Source organism: Pseudoliparis swirei, chromosome 7, assembly GCF_029220125.1.
Source record: "Pseudoliparis swirei isolate HS2019 ecotype Mariana Trench chromosome 7, NWPU_hadal_v1, whole genome shotgun sequence".
NCBI classification, from domain to species: domain Eukaryota; kingdom Metazoa; phylum Chordata; class Actinopteri; order Perciformes; family Liparidae; genus Pseudoliparis; species Pseudoliparis swirei.
Window position 1 is genome coordinate 24,705,415 of NC_079394.1, and position 8,388 is coordinate 24,713,802.

General features: G+C 42.1%; 1 protein-coding gene across 4 annotated transcripts in view; it reads right to left on the reverse strand.

The window, feature by feature from the left end:
• slc23a2 (solute carrier family 23 member 2) overlaps nt 1-5,999 on the reverse strand; it is a 34,088-nt gene extending 28,089 nt beyond the window's left edge. For all 4 annotated transcript variants that reach the window (XM_056419430.1, XM_056419432.1, XM_056419429.1 and 1 more), the window contains exon 1: nt 5,721-5,999. The gene's annotated coding sequence lies outside the window, so the exon portion shown is untranslated. The remainder of the gene's footprint in view (nt 1-5,720) is intronic.
• Between the last annotated feature and the right edge of the window lie 2,389 nt (nt 6,000-8,388).

Consider the following 8,388-nt stretch of genomic DNA (forward strand, 5'->3'; position numbering starts at 1 on the left):
TGTTGCCAGGAAGTGGAACAAACAAGGCTCAGAGAGCGAATGGGGCCTTTCAGGCCAAAGCGCCTCACGCCAGACCTGACAGCCCAGGGATGGAGGCCAAAACAACAACAAGTTCAGCCTCTACAACGAAGGTGAGCAGCAAAGAGTTTAGACTAAACACACAAGACTTTACAATCTAGGTTCTATTGTCTGAGCCACACAAAAAGACACATGGTAGTTATAGTGACAACCCCAACATTGGTAATAAGCAATCAATTACTATTATTATATAATAAAATGTCTCCGAAGGAGCCCTCGAGCACTTGACGATCCAACAGTGGGACGGCCCTGAACTCGCATCCTTTGCAGGAAGACGCTGACAAGCCCACAAGTGTGGACTTTGGGGTTGTGCCAAAGACCTCAAATGGACCACTGACTGTCGGATAAAATAAAGTGAGCAATTCAATCAATTAGAAATGCTCTTTAGTCTGCTGCTACCGTTCCATCCACCAGCTGAAATACTGTTGCTGATTAAATTTGTATGAGACTTGCGGTGTGGGTCAAGCCTGCACCGATTGTCTCGGGAGGAGAAGCTGCAACATGTAACCGCCCATTGCTGCGAGCGAGGCATCATGGTCATGGCTGATTTGATTGTATAGAGAATATTGCGTGTCATTTCTACAGCCTGGCACTTATTAAACTACACTTCATCGACCAGAAGAAAGGTGGAGAGAGACCACAGGTATGACTTAGAATAAATAAATAAATGAATAATTACAGGAATAAATAAATGCAGATTTATTTAATGATCTCATGTTTAGGTATAACTTTTATTGATTTATTTCTGTATTTATACTTTTATTTAAGCATTTATTTATTCATGCAATTACTTATTTATACTCAAGTCATTTTCTGTCCTCCATAACAGGAGGGTTAGACTCAATGCTTCATGCGACTCGTTTTGTTGAATTACTTCCATTATCAATTGATGGGCAAATTATTTTCTTGACTGCTAAGTCTATAAAAATGAAATAGTTGTGTGTCACTTAAAACTTTAAACAAGTTATCTATATAGTATTCAGAGCATTAATTGCAAACAATTTGCTACGCAAGGACATATTACACATAATGGCCAACTTCTTGAGCAAAGTTGCGTAAGTGTCCATATGTTTGAGGGAGACAACCCGCCTGTACCTTTTGCCGACGCAATTTCCTTTAGTGTGATGACAATTATCACATTCATAGAACGCTGATCAACACATACCACGAGTATGTGCGTCAGGGTTGAAGTCACATGTCGAATACTTTAAATTCCAACCATAGAATTCAAAGTAGTATTCAAATATGATTCTCACACTGGAAACAAACAGAAGCTCAGCACACTGTTAAATCCTAGGAAATATCATGCATTTGCTCATCAAACAATAGCATCAGCACCAAAGTTTGATTAGCCTAGAGATGGCCAATAAAGCAACAGCCACACACCGTCTCTCCTCCACACGTCCATCACACTCAGAGGAAATCTTTCAAATGCAAAGAAAACTCTACTGAATGATCATTTATTCACTTCCTCGTTACGCGAGGCCAGATGTGACCGAGCAACACCAATGACTAAGAGAACAGTGCACATAGAGCCATTGAATTCAGCTGTAACATAAGCCAGACGCACACACACGTGCGTCATGGAACTAATCAAGCAAATACAAGAACACATTTAAAGGCTCAAGTCAGTCTTAACAACAATAAATAGATTTCACAAGAGGGGAAAAAAAGGAGATATTGAAATTTGATGAATAGAATGTGATGAAATAGATCAATTCAAAATACGTTTAAAATTAAATTAAATAATGTGCAAATGAAAATACAGCCTTATAATATGCTTCAGCAGTCTTCAAGTTTGCGTGGCAGAACCAGAAGTTGCTCTTCATATCTGTGACGGCTCGAGTTAACAAAGCCCTACCGAGTGAAGTCTAGATTGTACTTTTTTATCACCACTTTTGTCTTAATTTGTTCATTTTAAATACTTCTCCATAACTTTTGCTACAGGCTAGCGGCTGGCTGAGTTTTCTTCTGCCTATTGGAGCTTGTAAAACAACCGACTGACGCATTACTGCCAACAAGTGGTGGGAAGCTATTGTAACTGATCGTCTCATGAATAACTGGACTACCTCTGGAGTCTTTAATTGATAACTCGTGCGGTCCAAGTGTGCAAAACTGAAAGTAGTTTGCGGCCCTGTAGGTGGTGATGGGCCCATGGTTAAGAACCACTAGTTAACAAGTAGCCTCTGTATAACTTTGATTTAATACTTCCTTTTTTAAATATATCTTAAATCAATTAGTCTGTGTTAAATTAAAACTAGTCAATGTTACCAAGGACCATTTGAGCATATGCAAGTTTCTTATTTAGTTTATTGTAGACACAAGGTTTGCTTTGGGTCAATGGATGCTGATGGGTGGAGGAGAGGAAGGTAAAGGGAGACGGGAATTCTGCTGCTAATGCGATCATTATAAACCTTTACACCGTGCATATAAACCTTTACACAGTATAGTGGGAAGGCCTGGTACAGCGCGGCGGGGTAATCTTAGTCACATGCTGCCGGCGGCAAACGGGGCCAAGTACCTAGTTCTGTGACCCAGATCCCCTCACTGTGCTCGGCTCCTGGTCCGGTCTCTGTCCACTTACCGACAGTCAGAGTGACTCAGTTATTGTACAAAGTTGAAGAACCAATTCCTAGATTTACATAAGAAAACTGGTTGTTGTGCCTTCAGCCGGTTTCTTAAACGTCTTAAAATCTCTGTTAATAGGAACCAACCCATGTGATGATTGCGGTTTACAAGCTGCTCAACGCATCTGCAGATAAAAGTATGCAGTTGTATGAATGCACCTCACCAGTAAATGGGGAAGATCAGGCTCCAGCCCATCTCTTCACTCTGGGGGCTCGTGTGCCTTGGGAAATGCCTGCTCTCAGATTTCTCCTCTGCTTTTTGGATTTTGTGCAATAAACCAGTCCAAAAATTCCCCAGTTGTAGCGTTGACCAAAGAAATGACCGCTGCTTCTTTGCGGGTGCGTTTACTTTACTTGAGCGTTCCTGGTGGCCGGTTAATATTTGACCTCGGTCATCCACTTCCATCCTTCATGGCGTCGCAATTGTATTCTTTACCACTTGTGGAATAACGCGGCATCCTCGTCAGCGTACAGCAAAATAAATAAAAAATGGGTTCAGTAATAGTAGGGTGCAAGTTATAGTAAAAATAAAGAACTGCTGGGATGCAGTATGGGTATTAGTTGTACATAAATCCTTGGAGGACCAGGTTATGGCATAGCAACCTGTCTTGGACGCTCGAGGAAGTAGAATAAACGCATCCTAAAGGCAAAGAGCATTTCATTGGTTAACACTGCACCTTGCATTCTATCGGTTGAGGAATGTTGTCAGATTATACATAATGAAATACATTTCAGTTTGACGGATTGTCAGATAAATTGAGGAATTTGAAGATGCCGGCCTATGAAGTTATAATGGTCATTTTTGCTTCACTGATTATACAGACAAGGCAATTTATCAAGTTGTTACGTGTCAGTGTTGTGCGTTCTCCCCTCCCCCCTTGTGTTCTCTTCAGGTGGCATCAATGGCCACCTCAACAGGCCAATCCGACTGCACCTGGGTGCAAGAAGGCGAGCTGGCCAATCGGCTTAGAGGGCTCTGTTTAAAGGAGAGAAGACGGAAGAGTTTGAGGGTGGTGGTTTTTTGAGTATTAATGTGGACACTGTCACTGAGTGAGGTGAAGGTTTGTGGTGAGAGGTTGTGGACAGTAGGTAAGTTTGGGGTACCCTGTACATTTATGCACTCATGTAGGTACTGTGTGTCTAGAAACACGAGGCTATTGGTTGTTGCTGCCTCTGTATTGTTTTGACGCAAACTTTGTTAGAGAAGCTAGTGGAGCCATTTTGTTTGTTTCCTTTCAGAGAGGTAGATAGCCAGGCCTAGTTTTGTTATCTTGAGTTCATTTGTTTGGTACAACCGCAACTGTCCCGAACTCTCCCACGTTATTGAACCTTTGTCTTTTGTGTTATAAATAAATATTATTTGACCACGTTACTCCTACTTTTGAGCGTTTTCACTTATTCTTTGACTGTCCTGTGTTCGTTTCCCCCCGCTTATCCCAAAAGGGGACGTAACAAAGTGAAGAAGAAACGAATCAGCAGACTGATTCATGGTGAACATAGTTGAAGAGGTCAACAAACTGCATGGCACAGCATTATCTCGAGTCACATTCCTCACCTTTTGCTGGTCAGGAACACTCTTTCCATTCAATACCCTGGTTTTGTTTTAAAAAACAAACATGGCATTTCATTTCGAAAACACCCGTTCCAAAACAGCAGGCGATGTTACTTTATAAAATGAGCCACCGTCACACTGGTTGCCAAACAAAGCATTAGTCACAGGTCTAAATAAATTGAAAAAAATGGCCCGTCACCCAGATGACTGGTGCCGAAGCTTTTGATGCACACGTCATTGCATCATCAACTTCCTCAAGCAACCTTTACATTCAGCAGCGTTAGCACCACCTAGGGATTTAAACAGCCACTACAGCGGTGTTCCTTTTACATCGCAAGTGCACCTCTGGGGTCCTCTGTCAAATTCCACAACTCCCGTCAGTCATCCAACACATCTCACGAGCGTCAGCTACCAATTATCTATGCTTTAAGGCTCGTTTTGTCACAGCAGTACACCACTTGTATGCACAGCTAATAACACAGATTATTGGCCTTAGCTTGGTTCCAAGAGTGACTCAGCCGCAGAATAACAACTACAAAACAATTTGCCTCAGGACATTACATTTCCATGCCATTTTACCAAAATAAGAGGAGCAAGTGAACCTGCTCCTCCACAGTACTTGAGATTACAGGCTCGATATTGCTGGCAGATTTCAATCACACTTTGGAGTTGAGGGTTAACATGTAAATGTTGTTCACAGCATCCAGGCTTTTTCCAGACCCTGAGGATATGTTAGTGTGTAGTGTATGTATAGTGTCGAGGTTGTGCCTCAAGTCTCTCGTCTGAATACATTCAGAAAAGCAGCGATGCTGAGCCGAGACAGTCTAAACGGTTTTTTGTCGTCAAGACTGAATCACAGCATCTTCACCCATCATCATTTCACGATCATTATCACACTTGTGCACTTGCCTATGACACACGCACACCAAGACAACCCCATCATCAAGAACCAATCAATCCTAACGCACTCCTCCTGTGTGCCAGGTGGTGCTGCCTGGTAGTTGTAGTTTCTAATGGGCGATTCAGTTTACTAAAACACTCCAGGGTTATACAGATTAGGGATGCATGTTTCCCTAGAATGTGTTTTATATCGTCAAAGACACAATAAAGCCCTCGTATCTAGGTCAGAAACGTTAAGCCGTGTCGTCGCGCTCGTAAAGATAAGTAGCCTCGTAGTAGTCCTGCGTGAACATGTTTTGTTTGTTTTATATTTATCGCGCTAAATAAGGCCACGGTAAATGTGACTAATTGGGCCTTGGCTCCACGGTCACACCGGCCCCACTAGCTAAGTCGCCCGGCGTTAGCTACGTTACATCTCTAACCGCTACTCGTTATCCGCCTCCCGCGCGAGCCCCAGCAGCTCGCGAGGAACAAGTTGTTTCGACATGTCCCGCTTCTGAACGTCCGCGCGTTGTGCCGAGGCAGTCTCATGCGATTTAAAAAATGTTACGTTTTGTCCTCACCTGTCTGGTGAAAGAGAAGAAGGAGCCCACTTCCCTTCTCGGTTAGGTCGGCTCGTCCCCGAAGGTTTGTGTTGTGGAAGCGGCGTGCGCACGAGGAGGACGGGGGGGTACCGCGAGCCTACACTTGTAACCGGAAGATAACTCCACGCCGAACGGAGCGCGGTGGAGAGTCGTTAAGCCCGGTTCTTGCTTGACGAGCACCTTCTCTTCCAGCAGCGGGGTGTTAGACAGGTCGTCTGCTCACGGAGGGATTTCGCCTTTCATAAAGCAACGGGGTTGACGTTCGTCATCACGCAAGCCGAAATCCACCCGTGACGTTGAGCGCCTTCCCCTCTTCCCCTATCACGGAGCCGCGGATCAGCCAATCAGAAGCGATCTAGCGGTGACGCGTCCCTCCCTTTTTTCCTCTGTGAAGATGCTCAGTGACAGCACCTTCAATCTCTTTTGTAATAGGCCGATAACCTTTCTTGCATAAGCTTCGCTTCTTTTGGGGGGTTTACCGTTGAATAGTTACTCAATCAGCACGTTCACCACCTCCTCACATAAAAATGAGGTTATTTCGGCTTTTCCAATGTGTTGTGTTCCCCCACACCGCCATCTGATGGTTGTGTATTGGCCTACATGTTCACGCTCTGGATCATTAACCTGACGTAACCCAGTTGGCACAATGTTGGCCAGCAGGGTGAAACCAGCGTGTGACAACCCGTTTGCTTTATTATGTATTTAAGTTTATTTTGGTTTTAAAGACAAATGTGTTGAAGCTTTTTAAGGTTTGGAGGAGTTGGCACTTTGATAACGCATTTGGTACTAGTATTTGATATATGGCATCCACAATTAACATATATCAGGACCAAATCTTCTAGCCCAGACCTCCATAACCCAAACCAAGAATGATCTTACTCAAGCACATTTCCATTTAATACATAAGAAAATCTCTACTTGTATTCAAAGTTACAGCATAAATGTAGTGGGCCTTTATTATGACAATATGTATGTTGAAGTTGTTGCGCTTTGATGAAATGCACGTTTGGAATATGAACAACCTGAGCACAATATTACCTGAAAAAAAGGGCACTGACATGTTTCTTACTCTAAATTAATATAAGTATTCCCTCTCTTGGAAAATGGTAATTCGTGAAATTGTAACTTGACTGTAATGCATGTTATCATATAAACACATGCATTCTTGTGTACTTGGATCTAACTTGGTTAACTAACAGGCGTGAACACATTATCTGTTACTTGCATAATATTTACTATACGTGCAAACAATTCCCCAGAAAACACTTGACACAGCTTGTGATTCCTGAACTTTTGACCCCAGTAACGTCATCAAAAGCCAAGTGCCTCAGCAAAGAAAGAGCTGCATCAGCAAACTGTGTGGTCAAATTAATTAAAGAAAGTATTATATCAGCACAGCAGGGGTCGCCAACCTTTTTGATATAACCTACATCCTACATATATTTAATACGTTAAGTCTAAAATTTGTCAAGAAAATGTTTGACATTATAGGAAATATACTCCACTTTCACTTCTGCACGCCTAAATGTGAAGGTGCAGCTTTCCTCTTTTTCGCATAGTTTATCATAAAGACTGAAAAACAGGGAGAACCTGCACACCCGGCTCTGTCCAAACATACACAAACACACACAAACACACACACACCAGTTTCCTGAACGCTCATTTATTTATCTGAAGTTAATCTGTTAAAAAAAAAGAACGTTTATAATTTTTTCCCCTCAGTTGATGTCTGAAATAATGCTTAATGAAGCATAAACTAATTCCGTCAGCAGATGTTGGCCCACTGCAGGCTCCCTGCACCACTGCAGCCCTTTACTCCGTTTAGTCCCAGGGATACGTCATCGGTCACACGCATGCAAAACAACTTTACTGACCATTAACAGTATTTCACATCCCACACACACCATCCTGCTGCCCCAAATACCAACCAGTGCACTGCATGTGGATTAATCCGCAGTTGAAAATAGTCCCTAAATAATGCACTATTTCCTCCTGTTTCTTAAAAAAACTAAAGTTTTGGAAAATTACTGATGAAAGTATATGTTTGTGTTTTTAAAAATGAACATCTTCAGTAGGAATCAATGGTCTTGGAGCTGAGAACCACACACAGGAAATCAGAGCTTAGAGATGGACTAACACCGTGTTGGTTGTGAGCCTGCATGACAAAAAGAAAAATATTAAATAACATTAAACTTCTAATTTTTACCATTTGTAAGATGAGTGGAGTTAGATAAAATGAGCGTGTAGATCACACACACACACACACACACACACACACACACACACACACACACACACACACACACACACACACACACACACACACACACACACACACACACACACACACACACACACACACACACACACACACACACACACTATGCACTGAAGTAGATTAAAATTCGGATTATTTTCTTTTTAATTGATTCATTATTCGCTCTATGAAATTCATGAAAACATAGTCAAAGTTGATGAAATCAAATCCGTCGTTTTATTTGAATTCACAGTCCAAGATATTCAGTTTAGTATCACAAGAAACTATTAACATTCATGAGGAAGAATTGGGTTGTTTGGGGCAGTTTTGACTATGAATAGATGATGAAAATTAATTTTCTGTCAATTGATCAAGAATTGTTCTCAATCG